Genomic DNA, 21,158 nt, shown 5'->3' with positions numbered 1-21,158 from the left:
TCAGAGGTGGAATTTTATGTGAGACACTGAAGCTCAAAAAGATTGAAATTAGGCCAAAAGAGACAGATTTCATTAGCTAAGCCCAAAATTTGACTCATCCCTGATTCTATGATTCCTATAATAGCCCAGCAGTCAATTCTAGAAAAGTTTTTTTTTTTAATTTTAAATAAATATCTCTTTTTGAATAGAACCTAAATGTCATGGAATATGAGGATATTGAGTAAATTAACTTTCTTATTCTGCTTGATAGAGTATTCAAAAGGTATTTTCCATTGAATATGCTTGGCAATAAAACTACTTTAAAATAGTCATGAGGTTTTAAATAATCATTGAAAAATATAGAAATAAAGTTGAAGAGCAAGGAAAAAGCCATGCTTTAAAATGCGCATCAGTTCAGAGAAAGAAATTCAGCATATGATAGATAGAGCTCTAGGAATTCCAAAGTTTAGATTAAAGCACTTTTATCCTTGCATGGTAAAATCTTGTATGGAATATAAGAGCTGTGTGCCACAGTGTTTTAACTGTTTTGAGATAATGCGGTTGTGAGAAGATATTGATTATACAGAGTAATAAAAGCTGAATACATAAATAGATATGGCAGCCTCATTAGAAGACAAGGAGCACTAATTTCTGGAAGCAATGAATGGGTGTATCCTCCAACTCAGCTGATTAGGTCTAGCAGCCACTTTCATTCAGTGATTCTTAATATAACTCTGCAATAAATACCTGCCATTCATGAAAAGGCTTTTGAAGCACATTCCCCATGGAGGGATACTCCCTTAGCCTAGATGCAGGTGGGAGGGCCTAGACCCTATTCCAAAAGACTTGAGAGATTTTGATGACCCCTCCTGGAAGGCATCCCCCTCCCTGTGGAGCGGAGGGGTGGTATGGGAGGGGAGTTGGGGGTCATGGGATCGATATGTAAAATAAGAAATATAAAGAAAAGTCTTTGGAGAAGAGTTGACTTGAGCTCTAAGTGTATTACACATTAACAGTATATAAGAAGGTAACCCTTTCTTTAAATTCTTTTCCCTCTAATAATAGAGTGGAGGGCACAATCCTGATATCCTCATAACATTATAATTAAAACTTATATGGCAATGACTAAATAATGGTCCTAAATGGTAATTTATTATGAATATCATGAAATACTGAATGTTGATTAGTGGGCAATATACAATAAACAAAATAGTCTTATGGAAGAAGATCACTGAATCATTTTATTGAGTCTACACCTACTCCAGAAGCCTAAGCAGCATGACGCCAAAGAGTATCTATAGGTACTTTCTATTCATTAGAGGATAGTGGGGAATATCTTTTAGAGTGACATTTTGCCTGACCTCTGTAAGATGAATGGAAGTGAGAAATAAAAAAAAATAGATTATGTTTAGGGAGTAAAGTTGATCAATGTGGTATTTGCATTTATGTAGTAAATATGCAGTAAACACTTATATAACAAACACAAATTAATACTATATATATATGTATATATATACATATATATGTGCAATTCAATGAAGGGATTACATAAAATAAAGCGTAAATATGCTTAAAATAATTGTTGGAACAAATCTGTTGTTGACAAACAGTTTGAGTGATAGTATTACAGGGATTTCCACATCAAGGCATATAGATGATTTGCATTTTTACAGGTTTCAAACAGCATTATGTAGGTTATTAAACTATAATAAACAGAAATTAATTCAGTTATAAAAATGTTAAAGTATTTATATATGTATTGAAAAGTATTACTAAATTACTTATTTAACCTTGCTTTTCATATGTACTAAGTATTCTCTTTATTTTGTATATATGATTGATGTAATATCATATCTAAATATATTGCTACTCTGACTTATTTTTAAAGATCCGTCAGTGAAAAGCTTGGGAACTCATAAAAATCTAAATTGTTCTTCTATATTATATAACTTTTGTAACTAATACCAGATATAAAATATAAAGCAAACTTTTGGTTCTGTTTGCATTTGAAGGAAGACACAGAACCTTGCAACTTCAAACCCATCATTTCAGAGTTCATAACACTGAAGTTTGGTGGCATGAAACCATTTGTTCAGTAAAACAAATTCAACAATGTATTGGCTACAGTCTTGTTAGTGGCAAGGTGTATGAACAAACAGATAAAGTAATTAGCTCATTCCCTTATAGAAGTGTTACTGACTCTGTTCATCACCCCAAGGCCAGTCTTTGCTTCCCCTTGATTTGTAAAATAAGTGACTTTCTTCTCTGGGCGATGTGCCCAGCCTCAGTGTTTAATCACTGTCTCTCAGTGGTTGGCAGAATGTATGGAGAGTGATGTTGGCTGTCATGGTGATTAGCCACAGGAGTTTAGTTTCCAGGGATTAGAGACAGTTCTGGTCTATAATGGGGTTCCTCATCCAAAGTGTCAACACTGCCAGTTGGAAACACTGGTTTTGCTAATTCTGGCAAGCTTATTCTATGTTGCTAGGAATTAGCAAGAAGGCATGAGTATGTTACCTTGCTCATGACAATAAAATGTGAAATATAGTCTATGGTGGACTTCAGTAACTTTCGTTGTGTGTCTAGAAGGAAGGACTAAGGTCAGCTTGCATAAAGAACATGTGCACTTCTGTCCTCTCCTTTTTGATTCATGCATTTCTTTTTCTTAGAGAAGAGGCAGGTTGTGAAGAGAAGCAACCAAGTGATGAGGAAGTCATTAAAATGAGAAACATCAACAGAATGACAAAGAAGGATGCTTTACTGAACCAATTTGGAGAAGCAACACATTCATAGTTCTCAACCAATAAATAATGAATAGACATATGAGTAAATCCTGTTTCTTGGGGGGGGCAATCAGAATAGCTTTATGATATGTATTAAAAATCATGATATACATCTTCAATAAATGTGAAAATTCACATTGTGAAGGTTCTGCCTTAGTTACTATTTTATACCCATGTAAAAACACCTTGACCGGGGAAACTTATACAAGAAAGCATTTAATTAAGGTTTTACGAATTCAGAGTTAAGAGTTCATGAGCCTCATGGCAGGGGAGCATGGCAGCTAACAGTAAGGCATGTCAGTGGAGGAGTATCATTAGAGACACAACCAACCACCAGGCAAAGAACAAAAACTAAAGGGGTCGGAGTTTGAAACCTGATGCTGACCCTCAGTCACACACCTCTTTCAAAAGGACTACTCTTTTTAATTCTTCCTAAGCAGTTTCACCTATGGGATTTGCATTCAGAACCATCGATCTTGGGGGGGGGGCATTCTCATTCATACTATCTTGGGTGCCATTATATAATTTAAAGTTAATGTTTTTCTTAAAGGAGTTAAATAGACTATAAAGAATAGTCTGCAAAGTATTCCCATTTGAACTTGAATCTTTTTTTAAAAAAAAATTGCTGTTATGTTTTGTGAATACATGCATGACTAATATATAAAGTTTTTTTTAAATAACGTTTATATGTTTTATTTTGTACATGTATAATCTTGTGGGCATGTATGGGAATATAAAGAAACCTGTTGATGCCAATTGTTATCAACCAATTAGTCTTTCTCTAATACTTGCCATCTTATTTATTTGTAACAGAGTAACTCACTGAACCTGGCACTCTTTAATTTGTAAAATGTCTGATCTGCAAATCTGTGGATTCAGTCCCTCTTCCCATAGTTCTAGGTTATAGGGGGTACATACACCCTTTGCATGGGTGCTGGCAATCCAAACTCACAACCTCAAGCCTCCATATGTAGCAATTACTCACTGAGTGATCGCCCCAGCACAAACTAGTTAACAAGCAGCTAAATACTCCTTGTGAGTCCTCCTCACTTTTCTCAATGTACTCTTAAAAAACCTAGTTGTAAGAGCTTTCACATTTATAATGACTCTCCATTGAACAATATATAGAGTCATTAAGTAATTTAGCAATGTTCAAAATAATGAGGTATAAATGAGTTTCAGAAGGCAGGTGCTCTTACCAATTTTGGTGATAAAAATTTTGTGTTTTGGTTCTAACCAGTTTACTTCATGTATATGAGAAAATGATTCTACGTTTTAAAATGAGAAGTGAATAAAGCATCAGGTGTATTATTCAATAGGGAGGATTTGGCTTATTGAAAATATTTTGTTACTGTGATATATATAATTGCTTGATTAACTTTCCAATGTTTCAATGAATATTTTAATAATTAAGCTAATGTATATTCAGCCTCCATTTTCAAAACATGCTTATAAATAATCCTAGGGATAAAAGGGAACTACTATTTGCACCTGAGATTTGGGATCACCCAAAAGTAGAGAAAACTTAGCTGAATGCAATCTTAGTTACAGTTTTCAAAATTATATTCTTGGTTAAATCCACCAATAAAATTAGTGCTCTGTTATGCACCACCAAACAAAGTAGTGTTTTGATATGCACTGCTGAACTCTTGGAATTTGAAAGTGCATTGGCCTTTTGGATTTATAATTCAGTGCACAGTAATTATAATAACCGAACATGTTCCTGATTTCCTTCTGTTTCAAATAATTAACTGTTTTAAATTAAGTATCTTCCCTAAACAGTCATATCATCAGGTTCTAGTTGGGCTTTCTGTTTGCCTTTTATGGCTAAATTTCCCTTCCTTCTCTTAATTTGGATACAAGTTCTCATTGTGCAGCCCAGGATGTCCTCAAACTCACCAACCCTACCTTCCTTCTTTGTAGTAGAAGGATTATATGTGTGGGCCACTGATTCACCTTCCATTTGGGTGAAGGAACCTGGGGAACAACAGATGTAAAAACACAGGCCCTATGCGTGTGAGGCAGGCACTCTGACATTGAGTCACAGTCATATCTTTACTTTCCTCACACCCCGTTTTGAGAAATGGTCTCACTATGTAGCTCTTGGCTGTCTAGAACTCACTGTCTATATCAGGTTTTCCAGTGGCAAGAAGAGTCCCCTGCCTCTGCTTTCTCATTGCTGGGATAAATGACATGTACTATGAAATCAAGCTAACCTTCAATTGTTAATATGTGTACAGTAGGTATTGTTTACAGGAACTCATCAACATTCTCTACTGAAACATTTCAAATTGTAATGTTAATACCATATTTGCACTACCAAAATCTACATATTTCAAAACATTAATTTAGACCTGTTGTTCTCAATATTCCTAGTTCTGCAACCCTTGAGTACAGTTCTGTTATGATGAAGGCTCTCTGATGACAATTAGGTTAGTCACCTATCTGATTACAGGAGATGGCCAGGTAAGGCATGTTTGGTGCTATTGTTAGGCATCTCAGCTGGGCTCATCCTTGTGGATGCTTGGGAGTTTCCCTGACTCTGTTTCTCCTTAACCGGCAAATGGTCTTCTTCTAAAGACATCTCTTTAATTATTCTCCTCTTCTAATTGTTCTCGACCTATCAAACCTGATTCCTCATGTCACCATCCCTCTGTCCTCAGTTTACCAGATCTCCTCTATTTCTCCTTCCAAGGGAAGTCCATGAGTCACTCTTTGGGCCCTCCTTGGTATCTGGTCACTTCGGGGTTATAGAGAAACAACTAACCTGGGTTAATCGGAGCTCACAAACTCTGAACCAACAGCTATAAAGCCTACATGGAACCAACCTAGGCCCCCTACATATGTGTGACTATTTTATAGTTTTGTCTGTGGGACTCCTGCAGTGGGAATAGGGCCTTTTTATAATGCTTGGGATGGCTTTTGGGAACCTACTCTCTATACTGGGTTGCCTCAGCCCAGCCCTAATACAATGAGAGGTGTTTAGCCCTACCTCTACTTGATATGCCATGCTTTCTTGACACCTTTGGGATGTCTTCCCCTTTCTGAAAAGACACAGAGGATTGGATGGGCAGGACCAGAGGAGAGGCAGGGAAGGGAATGGGAGAAGATCAGTGAGGAGGAAACTGAGGATGGGATGTAAAATAAAGGAAAAGTTTACTTAACAAAAGGAGAAAAATACAGTTCTCAATTTTGGTGCCTCCTAACAATAAAAGTGTTTTTGTTGCTATTTTATAACTATAATATTATTGACCATGTTGTGAATCATAATGTAGATATCCATGTTTATTTGCTTGTTTGTTTTTTTTTTGGTGTTGTCTTTTGTTTGTTTGTTTGTTTTTTGGTGTGTGTGTGTATGTGTGTGTGTGTGTGTGTGTGTGTGTGTTTATGAGTGTGTGTTTTGAGTTTTGAGATAGGGGTTCTCTGTATAGTTTTGAAGCCTGTCCTAGAATTCATTCTATAGACCAGGCTGGCCTCTGCCTCCTGAGTGCTATGATTAAAGGCATATGCCATCACCACCTGGCATGGTATAAGTGTTTTTCAATGGTCTTAAGTGACTTATTCGAAAGGGCTTTTGAATATTCCTCAAAAGGGTCATGACCCAAAAGTTGAGAACCACTGCTTCAGACACAATGAGTATGAATTCTCAATGAATGATGTTTGTATGTTACAATTATATTGATTAGTGTATATGGGTCACAGAGTAGTACTTGCTACCAACTTCTTACTTAAAACAATAGGACTTACTTAAAACAATGGGGCTTCCTCAAATTCATGGTACAGAAGCTTAAGAATTAATGTCACTGAGGAAGGACTGTGGTATAATGTCCTGATTGTGGCTGAGATGGCACTGACCTTGCTTCCTACTCTTTGATTTCTTGTGGGTTTCTATATTAACCATCATCTATTTTACAAAGACATTTCTCTAATCAAATCAGGGATCTTGAGCTGTACTAATGTAAGTGTAGAGAGAATGGATTTAGAGGTTGTCTTGGTTCACCTGTTAGAATGAAGAAGTTTCAATGTTGAGTTCTGTGAGTATCTAAAATAAAGTTTTTGGCCAAATTCACACTACCAGGCAAGAATTTCCTCCTTACTAGTGGGCACTGAACCTGATTACAAGTCTGTTAGTGAGCTTGTTATTCCTTAAGTTCTCACCAAGGCCATAATGTTTTGAACAACAATGAGTGCAGAATGTTTTGCAATGAAACTGTACCACATATCCAATTCCCTGAAAGAGAAGATGTTCTTTCCAATGCACTATTACTGATAATTTTGTTTTCATTCAATGAATGCAAATGAAACTAGGATTATTGAGCAATTTAGCATCTCTTCAAGAAGTGGGCTAGAAGAAGTTAAATGCAAGCATTATCTAAGTGAATGGCTGGTTTAGGAAGGGAATGTGTATTAAAACAACTTAAAACATTTACCTTTAGTTTTCTGAATTGTCTATTCCTGTACTAAACAATATAAGATAGTATATCTCGGATCTTGCAGATGAGAGCTTGGTCCCACCAAATGTCTCCATCATAGATGCCAACCATACAAATAAGTTATCACTCTCCTTTTGACAAGCTGCCTAAAGTCATTGTGGCCTATTCCTTGGATTAGATAAATTTGGTATACGGCTTCACATAAATCATAGAAAAATATTTCCTATTTTCCTTTAAAGGATTTATAGTAAGCAACACAGATCAAGAAAGAAAAGCAGGATAAAAATGATATAGGATGAAATCTGGAATGAACCACAAAGAGCATGTGTTTTTCTCTGTGGAGTTGTGTTTCACCACCCTATCAACATTCGTGGCAATGGTAAGGTGATAGAAAGGGGTCTTCAAGTGCTTCAAGTGGTAAGAATCAATAATTTCACAAGATAATACTTTCAGGCAAATTAGATATAATAACACATGTTAGCTCACTGTGTTATTTCAAGTCCATGGGAAAATAATATATTTCAAATTTAAAAAAAAAAAGTGTTTATAAATTTCATATGACAGTTCATATTAAAAAACATCACAGCCTTGGGGAAAAAAACAAGATATTTATTAACATTTGATCATCATTATCTTTTCTCAGAACATTCCCTCCACCCATACCCAGACAACTCCATGTCCTTTTCTATAAATTTTCCATTCATTGAGCCATATATTTACTGCTCATATATATTTGGAAATATGGATTTATACCATGAAAAACTTACCAAGGACTACACTCTGGAAGAAAATTGACTCCCTCTTCCAGGAGCCAATTTTAACTAAATGAATGAATGAATGAATGAATGAATGAATGAATGAATGAATAAAAGCAATTATAACTGTAAAAACAGTTGTAATAGATTTACAAGATAGTGTACAGAAACAATTCCATGTATTTGCAATAAGGTTCGAAAAGAAGAATTGATAGATTAGATGGTAATAAAACTAAAAATTTCCTAGTGTCTTCTAGATATGAAATGGTCAGTGTAGTAGTGAACTCAGAATATCTATGGTTACCTATATAAGACCAAAGCAGCCAAGTTTCCAGCACAGGTGGCCCCTCACCTGCTATTTACTAGGGAGCTAAGGGCATGGAACAGTTTCTGGGAGAGGGAGAATCATTCTTGTAAGGAATAACAAATGGTAGTTCTCACGTGGTCTAGGGGATGTCTTTACACTCTTGTATAAATTGACAACACTAATTGGAATTAGTGGGTATTATTTATTTATTTATTTATTTATCTAATTTTTCATTTTTTGAGACATGGTTTCTATGTATTGCTTTGGCGCCTATCCTGGAACTAGCTCTGTAGACCAGGCTGGTCTCGAACTGACAGAGATCCTCTGCCTCCTGAGTGCTGGGAATAAAGACATGTGCCACCAATGCCTGGCTGACTTAGTGGGTTTTACATGATAAGAAAGAAGAAAGGAAGAAAGGAGAAAAATAAATAAATAAATAAAGGAAGGAAGGAAGGAAAGAAGGAAAAAAGGAAGAAAGAAACTAAGAAAGAAAGGAAGAAAGACAGATACATGAAGTTGAGAAAATGAGTGACAAGATGCCATGGAAGGAATTGGTCAGACAAAATGGTTAATAAATATAATCCTGTATATATATATATATGAAAACTTTCAAAAGCAGTGAAAAATAATAAGCAACCAACTATCTAAACATAAAAGGTATATTTATGCTTTGTATGCCTTTTGTAGATTAAAATCAGTCAGTTAATCAGTTAGTAAAGAAAAGCAATTGAAAACTTACTGAAGCAAATATCAGAAGAAAAGAAGGAAAATAGGAGGGGTGAGACATTAATCTCTCTTCGTTTTTTCTTTCTGCCTCTGTCTTCTTACAGAAAATTTATATACTATTGGTAAATCATAGTTTCTGGGTCACTAATAAAATACTACATCTAGATCCCTGAAGCAATATTGTCTTTTATCACAAGATCAGAAAATTATTAAATGCTTTGGTGTATACGAAGTGATACATTTGACATCAGATTCAAAAGAAAAATTTAGTAAGTGTGATTTCTCCACCTTAACTACATTACCACTCTGAATTCAAATATACAGTAAAGTTTGAAGAGTGTGCAAAATTGGAATGAATTAAATCAGTTTTTCTTGTGGCTATGATTTTGTAAAATCAGGATTATGCAAATGGACCATTAAGACAATTCTCTGTTTGCCTGTGCATTTTAGGAATCTGTACCTTCATTAAACTGAATGAGATTTGAAGGTTGCATAGGCTGCATGAATGGTCAATTTGAACTAAAACAAAAGGAATACCTTTTATAAAAATTCAGGCTTAGTTTGAGACTATATATTAATGATAACTAAAAAGATGATCTCACGATAACATTCCATTTCCTAGTATATTATATTCTCTTCTCATAGAATATAACTGTGTCATGATAGGGCATGTAAAATAAACAACCTTATATATACTATAACCATATCTGAATGAAGCAAGTATATGATTGTGTTGATTTTATTTACTTTTAATTTGGCTTCAAATAAAGACTTAAACACAAAAATAGTCTATATAATGACTCTGATTATAAATATACCACTTGCAATAAATCAGATTGAAATATTTATATAGAATTTAATGAGAAATATTATAAACTGTAGTTTGTAAATTACCAAAACGATTTATAAAACTTAGGAACAATATATTTTTGTTTCTTTATATTTCAGTAGATACATTGAATGGATGTTTTATTTTGTAAATGAGTGGCTACCTTTCATTAAATATATAAATAAAACCATCCTTGGTTTTATTTCATCTTATTCTTATAATAAATGTAAAAATAACATCAAACTTTATAACCCGAGTTTCATCCCACATAGTCATATGGAGGAGATAGAGGAGAGAGCCAACCAACTCCTATAAGTTGCCCTCTGACCTCCAGATGTGGGCTGTAGCATACATACTTACATGTTTGTGCACACCACCAAGTACACAAACACACACCCCTACACATACACACACACACACACACACACACACACACACACATACACACACACACACACTAAATAAAGGTAAAACAATTTAAAACACACAAGAGAGTACACAGTATGTTTGTTATAATCCAACATCCTTGCCTGGTAGTATAAATTATCTCATTATGTTCACAATAAAACAACAAACCAACATATGTGGAAGACAAGGGTTATTTAAATAACAACTAGACAGGTATTATGTATCTAATTTCTAAAGTTAACTCTTTTAATATAGGGTATACACAGTTCCTTTTTTATGGGGAAGAAAGGAAGTTAGGGTGAGACTTTTATTTGCTTATAAATGTGCACATTGTCGTGTGAGAGCGATGCTGTTTTAAAGTGAATGTTACTGAAGCTGGATATTACTTTTTAAAAGTTTATTCAGCTTATTTGACTCCACAAATCCCTCAGGTACAACTTGATTCTGCACCATATAAATGTTTGTTCTGTTTGAATTTGTGAATAAATCACCCTGCTCAGTATTCTCTAAGGTCCATTTACTTTGTTCATGATGATGAGATGATATTTTCATAGGAAGATAAAGACATATTAGGGTCTTATGTTAGCCACGAGGTTTAACACCACGCAGAAATTTACAGCTGCTTTTGTTATAGAAGCACAGCTTAGTCAAGCATTTAATGTATACTTAACAGATATCCAATAGTCACAGCGAATGAACAACTCAAATCATTTAGGTGAAATGAAGATAAATAGCATTCTACACATGTGCATAAAAGAATAAAGCTCTCTGTTTCCTATGTTGTTGCTAGGCAACCTCTTTGGACAGCTTTTACATACTTCATGTGCTCATGTAATTTGATTTTACCAGGACACACACATACACACACATACACACACACACGCATGCATGCACGCATGCATGCACACACACACATGCACACACACTTTCAGGAATGACCAAAGACCAGTGCTTCTGCATTTGGAAAAGTAGTTTGACCAGAAAGTGTATTTGGATGTGCACATCAAAATAAAATTTTGTTGTAAGCTTAGTTGTGTAAGTCTACATTAAAAGTGTGACTTGTCATAGACTTTCAATCACAGTGTATATTTAAGACAGAACTAATAGTTTTCTGAGGTGAGTGGTATATTCATGGGGGATTTATTTGCACAACTTTTTGAGATGACCTTTGTAATGCCTAAAACAGGTAGAACATGATCATTAACTATTTTATTTAGTATTTTGTTCTATTTTACATATCAATCCCCATTCCCTCTCCCTCCCATCCTCCCATGCTACCAACCAGCTCCCCCCCATCCCATTTTCCCCCATATAATCCTCAGTGAGGGTGAGGCCTTTTTTGAGAGATCATCAAAGTCTTTCAAGTTATTTGTGGTAGGGCCTAGGCCCTCCCCCCATGAAACAATTTTTTTTTTTTTGCTACTGAAATCAAGAATACCTACTTTATACAGGTAAAAATTTTTATTTTTATGCTTAAGGCAAGGGAAAAATTTCTTTTTCTAATTCATTTCAGACATTCAGTTGTCTTTTTTTGCATCAATGATTAAATTTCTCACTCAATTATCTTTCCTTTACAGAAAAAAAATTATGCATAAAATCACATTAGATATGGACTGAAAAAATAAATTCTCTGTACAAAAATTGGATTTAGCAGGTCATATTTACATATTTTACCCCCTCTCTATATATACATGTAACAACAATAATAAAATTAAAAGACACTATTAGTTTTAGAGTAAAGGGGAGTAGAAGATAGAGGAGATAATTTATGTGAGTATATTTTAAGTAAAGATGAAAAAGTTATTACTAATTAAGCATAAAACTGAATGATAACCTCAGTCCCCACCTTTCCAGAATATTATATTCATCTATACTCTTGGTCATTTTTTATTCTCTGAGTCAGATATAATTGCTTTTTAACTTTTTAATTCAAGATTGTTAACATAATGGTTTACATTTCTGTACATTCAGAAATAATTGTGTAGAGAAAAGATACTTTCAATTGTATAATTTTATCTGAAGGTATATATATATATATATATATATATATATATGCCTATATATATATATATATATATATATATATATATATATATAAAATTTCCTTTTCAACTTGAATCAGAGACAAGTACATAAGTGTAGAAGATAAGAGCTGCATTTGGTGAGACATCCTGTATATCCCCCAAAAGAGAATAATTTTAGATGAGAAAATATTCAACTATAAATTCCTTAGTTATTCACTTAATTTTTTTGTACTAATTCTAATAAGTTATATTAATTCTAGGAAACAGAAATTTACAATAATGAACATAGCATAAAATAATAATATCCACAAGTTAATTTATTAAGAAATAAAATTACATTAAATACCATGTCTTCTTTTCTACAGTAATAACCATAGGAATTTTGATGCCTAACAATATTCTCCTATATTCGTAGATTTGTTACTAGCCCAATTGTCCTTAGAGAGGCTCCATCCATCAACTCATGGAAACATGCAATGACCTACAGACAAACCTTATGTCAAGGTCAGGGAATCCTGCTGAAGAGAGGAAGGAAAGATTTAAAGAGCCAGAGGGGTCAAGGTCATCACAAGAAAACCCACAGATTCAACTTACCTGGGTTCACAGGATCTCTCAGAGAATAAACTGACAACCAGGGAGCCTGCATAGAACTGACCTAGACACTCTACTTGTATGTGAACAGTTGTATAGCTTGGTCTTCTTGTGGGGTTCCTAACAGTAGGAGCAGGAATTGTCTCTGACTGTCAGCTCACTTTTGGCAACCTATTCCTCACACTGGGTTGCTTGGCCAAACCTTAATACAAGGTGAAATGCTTAGTCTTAGTACAACCTGATATACCATGTTTTGTTGGTGTCTATTGGAGCATATCGTTTTCTGAATAGAAGCAGAGGAGGATTGAAGGGAAGGAGGGAGAGAAAACTGCAGTCAGGAAGTAAAATAAATTATTTAAAAAGGAAATAGTCTATGGTCAAATTATAAAAAAATTGTAAGTTGATAAATAGATCAATATTCTTGTTAATAAAAATTGTTATGTATAAAACTCTATGCATGCTCGGGCTCCAAAAATAGACATGCATAAATATAGATATAAACAATTCAGGTAAAAGAATATACCAGGGAAATTAGCTCATATAATTGCTAAAACCTATGTCATACAACTGGCTCTGTGCTGGCTAGAGACTGAGATTTAAATAGCATGACATAGTCAAAACTTGAAGACTTGACAACATGTGGTGTCGGGTTAAAGAACTATTTAATGAAAATGAAATTCATTTCAGTTCACCATCTTAGAGATTTAAGGTTACATCCCTTGATTCAATGGATTCTGGGAACTGTGGAAAATAACATCTTGGTTGGAAGTCTTCTGGAAGAAGGGGCCTGTCATCTAAAGGTAAACAGGAAGCATAATAAAAGGAAATGCCTAGGGACTATATCAACTTCCTAAGGCTCTGATTAAGCCTCAACTCACAAAATTCCATCATTGATTAAAATGGTGCCAACAGCTAGGGAAGAATCCCTAGCATCTACATTGGGATATTTTGTATTCAAATCACAACCCTGAATTTCTCCAACTAGTTTTGCATTTCTAGGTATTGATATGTAGATGGGATTGAACTGGTTAGATTTAACTGGCTGGCCGTTAGCCGATTTAGATTGATGAGTATATGTCACAGGACAAAATGGGAAAAGAAGGACCATGGAGTGAGTATTTAAGAGGAGACAAACTCATTTTCAAAAATAAGTAGTTTTTGTTTACGACTATATTGTCTTTACATCTTGTCTATTCAATAGCCTATTTAAAATCCATGTATGAGAATTTCAAAAGGAAATGTCTGAGGACTACTTGAATATACTATTGAGAACATAGATACAAAGGGTAACATTGAACTCTGATAGCATTTAGACCTGAAAATTAATTTTTAGATTTAAAACTTTGAGGTACATCCTCTTTTAAGTGGATGAATTTGGAGCAAAATACAAACCTGAAGATTCTAAGAATGGATTTTAATTAGTATTAAACAAACATTCCTATCAGAAGATCATCTGCATTAATCAATATTGTTTTCAGGAAAAACAGATTCTTACTTTTTTAATTATTCCCTTCACAGATTTAGTGTTTACATTAGCATGCATGTTCAACAAAACACAGTAAGAAATCCTGGTCTCATGAGAACAATTTTAAGCCCTGGAGCCTCTGTTCTAGAATGCAGAGCACATATTAGTTACTCCTTATTGACTTAGACAATATATGAGCTGTCAGAAAAACCCATTTTTAAGAACTGTAACAAGATTTTCTATCCGTGGATATTTTAAAACAATCATTAGTTACCTTTTTGAGCTGTAATAAATCCCCTTCACGTTGAAGATCTATATCCCTAATAACTGTGTCCTTTTAGGGTTTCTAACTAGTGTACTTTAATGGCTGCCTGCTCAATAGGAAATTAGGCATCTTGTTACAAGTGTGCTGTTTCAGGGTTATTTCATTTTAAACGGAATGGGGAGAACTGCTTGTTAACTCCAGCAACTTCCCCAAACTGACACTTTCCTAATATCATCAGTAGAAACAACAGAATAGTAGAAGTAGTTATTTAAAACAGCTTCCTCACAGCATCACCAATGTTCATTTTATAAGCCAAAACTACCTCCTATCTGTATAGTGATTGTAAATTGCAATGTGACTGGGAATTATCTGTATTGAAACAAATAAGCATGTAAAACAATGATTGGAATCACAAATCTTGGTTTGCTAGACAAACCCTGGCATGTGGAAACTGCAGGAAAGTTGGGGAGTAAAAAGGATTGATGGCAGGTAGGGTAGCATCTGGACTCCGAGGTCTTCATATTTTTAAAGTAATGCACTTGCACAACAAGTGCTCATACTCAGTGAGTCATCTTTTTCCAGAGGTACTTCTTATTCACAGAAGGAATGTGCTATCACCTAGAGTTGAAAGAGACATGTCATGTGTTTTCAGTATAATGAAACCAGGAAATATAAAATCTTCCTCATCTCATGGGCCTCGGCATGAGAAACTGGTTTAAATCTGAATCAGATTTTTACCGTAGTGGTAGGATACTGACAAAGACTTCTAAACAATGACACAGAGAACAGAAGACAGGCTGGCTCTTCTAATTGGCAAGGTTTTCCATTTGAAGACTGAGAGAACCCTATATTTCGAAAGTTCCTAGAGAAACCCAAATGTTCCTAACTCTACAGTGGAATTAACTACCCCACAATAGATTGTATGCTAAGTATAAAGTAGATCAATCAGTTCACTTATTATGTTTTCACCTTATGACCACATGGTTGATTAGAAATCACCTTGTTTATTGGTGTGAAGTAAATACTGTATTGTATGTTGATTACTTCTAAACTAGTAAACATCTCTATAGTACCATATATTCAGATAGAGAAAATATTAGATTTTGGAGCAAGTGGCTGATTAGGTATGAACCGTGGATTAAGAACAAAACAATGGGTTATGTTGACATGACTATTCACATCAATCTTATGTTATTTTTCTTCTTCTTCTCCTCCTCCTTCACTCCCATTTGGGTTTGCTCAATTTCTGTCTCTTGTTAGGAAAGAACAGGCTTCTAAGAGATAACAAAATAAAATATCACAATAAAACAAAACACAAAAAAAGTAAAAATAAAACCAATCACATCAAAGTTGTACAAGGCAAACCAAAAAACCAACAGAAGGAAAAGAACTCAAGAGAAGAATCAGATACACAGCCATCCACTCCCTTAGGAGTCCCAGGAAAAATGCTCAAATGAAAGGTAAAATACATATGCAGACAACCTGGAGAAGATCCTGGGCCATGTCTTGGCTATATCAGTCTGTGATTTATGGTAAAAATATTTAATTCTAGTGAACTATTTCTATACAGAAATCTATTTCTCTTTATTATCTAGTATTCCTCTAGTCCCAGTTCATGTAAACTAATGCTGGCTTTGGAGTTGGATTTGGCTTTCCTTCTCTAAATTCACAGTTTCTGCATTATATCAAGAAGCCAATTGGTGTAAGCCAGAAGGAAACAAAATCTGGGGACTCATTTCTTGTATATGCAATTTTCTCTCTGAAATCCTAATTTTATCATATACATTTTAATGCTTATCCCTATTGAATACCTTAAAACTTGAAAATTTTATGTGCATACTGATGTTTAAGTTTTCCACAAGGAATAATAATTTCTAGCAGCAATCTTTGAACTCTACGGAAAGAAGATGGGGCCCCTCTTTGTCATTTCCCCTTGACTCAACCTGATGCATCTAGAGCACAAACATCACCCTAAACCCAGTTTTGAGACTGTTTTGCTCGAGACAACTTATGACTAGCTAGATGAAATAGTGCATTTTCTTATTATACCCTGGCCAGATTTTCAGATAGAACTCTGGTCAAACATTTCCTGCCATACAGAGACTAGCTACATATGTCACAGCCAGTCCTATTCAGAAATTTATAAATTTTCTTCCTATAGGATCCCAGGGAGCAATCATCGTCCCATTTCAGCAGGAAGTAATCTTAAAATAATGACACCCATTTTCCCTACTCTTGGCATTTAGGGATAACATTCATCTTCTTAGGGTTGTTTTTAGTTACTTAGAGTTGGGTATGGAAGGTGATACTTAGACTCAGATATCTCTGTTAAACAGGGATAGGGTATGGTTGGGGAAAGGTATGGTTTAGATGGGATATAGATAGATTAGCCTATCTTGTTGTGGATGATTTACTAATAGTGAGATATTAGTGTTACACAGCACATTGGGGGTAGGGTCAGGGGCTTTTTCTTAAGGTAGTGTAAGCACACAGTGGCCTCAGGTTGAGGAAGATTACCTTTGGTTCTCATTACTAGGAGATATTTTGCCTACAGGAGAAGGCCATGAATACTTCTCACTTTCTATGCAAATTTTGATTGAAAGGCATGTGGCATGATTGTGTAAGAAATATTAGGAATGAAACTATTTAGAATTAGTTTAAGTATGATTCTCTTCCCCCTTTCTTGAGAAATCAAGGCAAAATCTATCTTTCAGAAACAACAGTTAATGTTGCAATATGACCTGGGATCACAAGTTATTCATATAGTTGACAAAAATTTAGTTTTGAAGTTTGCATATGCAAATTAATAGAAACTTTATACTTTATATCGAATATTTAAATTTTGGCAAGCTTTAAACTAGGGCAATTCTCAGCAGCATATAATGCTGAGGTATTTCCAGGTTATCTTAATATTATGAGGTTTCTGCAGAAAACATAAACCTTGGAAATTATCCACAATACTTTAAGAACCACACACTTCTTTGACTTATGTCAACTTGCATTAAAATACATCTAGTAATTTACAACAGCTCTGGCCAAGAAAGATGCCCAACATATAAAGCTAACCCCAAAAGCTATTTGGCTTTAAACAAGCCTAGTGGGTCAATATTTATCTGATAGAACTTCTTTTATAACATCTGAATCTTCCTACTTAATTAGCTTGATGCCCTGAATGTTTTTTAATCAGTACACATTTTGAAACTCTTTTCCTGCGGAGAATATAAACTTGGACCATGTGAACTAAACGAAATGTTATGTGAGTCAGAATCCAAATAGCTTTTGTAGGAAAAACACACTTTAAACTCAAGTCCCTTTTTACTTGATTTCTGAGTATCTCTATGATAGAAATAAGAGTAAATATTTTATGAAAAAGGTATTAATGTATAGATGATTTGTTTTGTAAGATATTTTAGGATATAACTCAGTTTACAATGAGTACTCTGTCCTGTGCAGCAATAATGGCATAGGTTTCTGGAAATCAGACTCTTCATGACACGTATGAAACATTCTTTATTACTCTTTATATACTGAGTTGTTGGTGACTCCATACATAAGGTTCTAAAAATGTATCTGATGTTTATTAATCATACCAATAACATTTTGGGGGGTAATAAAATTTTCATAAAACTACTTTTCACAATTTTCCAAACAGCTTTATGACATTTTAACGAACTTGAATTAAAAATTAAACATTGAATATATAAAATAAACACAAGTGTTGGATAAAATGTGCAATGCTGCATAGACTTTAGGGAAGTAATGTGTATAATTATAAAAAGTAATTAGGCATTGTAAATTTTAATCTAATGGCACCCTCAATTATTGAACCTATGCAGAGGATCAACTTCAGAAGATAAACTAAGTCACTAATATTTTCTTGTCACATATGATTTTTTTAAAGCAAGGATTAAAAGTTAGTTTATGTTTCAAAACAGAAATACAATGATACATAATAACTTATGAATGAAATCAAGGTAATCTAGGAATTTTTTTTCTTAAACATTCAACTTCCAACTGAGCCTCTTCTGCTTCCTAGCTATTTGTCCTTTTCTTACCTAAAATACAAGTTAACCAAAGTACAGATTTTTCATCACTTAACAAACATAATACTTATGTCAAACACCTTGAAAGACTGAGAGGCTCAATTAGGATGCTTTAGGCACTAAAGACAGAAAAGGAGAAACCAGTTTCTTTCCAAATTTACTAATAGATATGGAAAATGGTTATCAATATCAGTGACAAATTCATATAATTGGAAAACATAAATACACCAATACCACTGCTTATTACAGTGTTGTTTATTCTCAGTCTTCTGGCCCACAAATAGTTTTGAACTGAAACTAAATTAAACCTGTAAGATATGACTCTTATGATCCTGAGAGGTTCTAGCTAGAATAGTAACATGGCTGGCCCTGGTACATTAACAAATCCCAGACTAGTAATGAAGGAAAAAGAATTTGGGGAGAGCAAAGGTGTGGAGTTGGCAGTAGAAGAGAATGTATGAGAGAAAATGATCAAAATGCATAGCACTTTAATGAAATTATGAATGAACAAATTTTACGTATAAAATTTGTTCCAAAAAAGAACCGCCCATATTTTCTTCTACCAAAACAATTTAGGTAGTCTTTGTATAATGCCTCATAATACATCAACATATTATAAAATAATCTAAAGTGTGGATGGAACTAGCTCTGTAGACCAGGCTGGCCTCGAACTCACAGAGATCCTCCTGCCTCTGCCTCCCGAGTGCTGGGGTGAAAGGCGTGAGCCACACAGTCCCGCATATTATAAATTTTTATAAGGCAAAAAATGAGGAGTGTCTTGGTTACAATGACAGGAGCTTTTCTGTAGAGCTTCCCTCCAAAACGGTGCCCTGTCCTGCCAGTGTGTTATATGCTGGGAGTAATCATTGACTCATTGATCTTTGTAGAGCAAGGTGACTGATGTCCAACAGGTGACAAAAAGTGATCTGCACAAACATCAGATAAAAATGATCATTTGGAACAAGGCTTCAAAAATAATGTAAAAACAGCTCTGTTTTCTGAGATGATTTTTGATTCTTTTCCAAGGATGTTAATATTAAAGGTAAAGGAAAGGCGATCCTAAATATGTGCACTAGGTAGTTAATGAATGTCCTCAGACTATGAGAAATTTCTGTTTTGTTTCATTGTTAAATATTAGTATATAATATTGAAGTCAATATCCAATATTTACTACTTTCAACTATCTAAACCAATATTTGAATCATAGTTGTTTGATATGGAATAAAATTATTCCGTATTAATGGGGAGTGTTAATATCATATACATAATTTTCCATTAAAAAAATTAGGAAGTCTCAGAAAACAGTAATTTTTTTCTTTTTCCTTTTTAAATTTAAATTTGAAACAAGATTGTTTTACATGTCAATCCTAGTTCTCTCAGCCTCCCATCCTCCACTATTTTTTTCAAATCTATCCACATTAATGAATGTTCAGAAAAGAACAACTAAAATGCTGATGACTGACAGAGTGACATGTCCCCTCTTTGATATACATGCTCACATGGGTCCTGTGCATAAACCTTGTGGAGGATTACTAACACTGAAATACATCGTGTCATGTACAAAAGGATAGTATATTATTAGTATGGTGTTTTCTATTTTCATTGACTCCGCTTAGTATGTGACTAAAAGCATTTCACATGTCTTTATATTTGGTTTAGAAGTCACATCCTGGAGATTATGAAAGCAATTGCATGCGTTCAGTTCTAGGAGTAGACTTCCAAAGCAAGCTTAGGTTGAATAAAGGAAATAAGGATGCCTATGTTTTTCTGAAGATTCACCTTTCAATTTTCACCTGAAATATTATTTGGGAAAAGTAGGTAAGTGCCTATTCACTAATTTATAAGCCTAAATAAACAAATATCCAGAATCACATTTTTCACACACTACTATGCCAAACTTCCATTCTCTCTTTGTTAAGGGAAACTGCTTTGATGTTGTTTAATGTTAGCAGTTATTTTTTTCTGTTTTCATTCTGCCAACTTACTCCTCCTGCACTCACTGGCAATGGATCAACTTCCCCAATATGGTGAGAGAAAAGCCTATCTTACGAATACACAGAGTTATGTTTTAACTTACAGCAAAAGTTCTTCTTCTTTCTATGTAAAAGAGAGGGGGGGTATTGCAGAGTTTCAAAAGTTCTATTCAACAATTAGATTTCAAGGTTCTCAAACACGCACCTCTGTAAGAGAGCATACTTACACCTCTCCCACATTCAGAAAGAAGAGATATCTTCTCATAAAGTGAAATCATACTAATCCAGCAATAGAAAATGTCTACAACAATGTGTCTGAGAATTTTCACTTAAAACTTAAAAAAGCTTCAAAAGGGGTTTTAGAAACAAAAGAATTGAGACAAGCAAGGCCTCTTAGTATTAGCATATTTCTCAGTTGGGCTCTGTTTTGCTAGAAACAAGCAGAGATTTGTGTGGCTCCTTTAAGGGAGATTTCCCTACTCAGCATAGCTGCTGTGAGTGTGTACAAGAGCTGGCAGTGACCATATCTCCAAGCTGGCAGCATCCTGCTGGATGCAGCAAAGACCAAGATGGTGAG

Source organism: Phodopus roborovskii, unplaced genomic scaffold (genome assembly GCF_943737965.1).
Source record: "Phodopus roborovskii unplaced genomic scaffold, PHOROB, whole genome shotgun sequence".
NCBI lineage: Eukaryota > Metazoa > Chordata > Mammalia > Rodentia > Cricetidae > Phodopus > Phodopus roborovskii.
The sequence above is the reverse complement of the archived record's forward strand: the minus strand, read 5'-3'. Positions refer to the sequence as shown.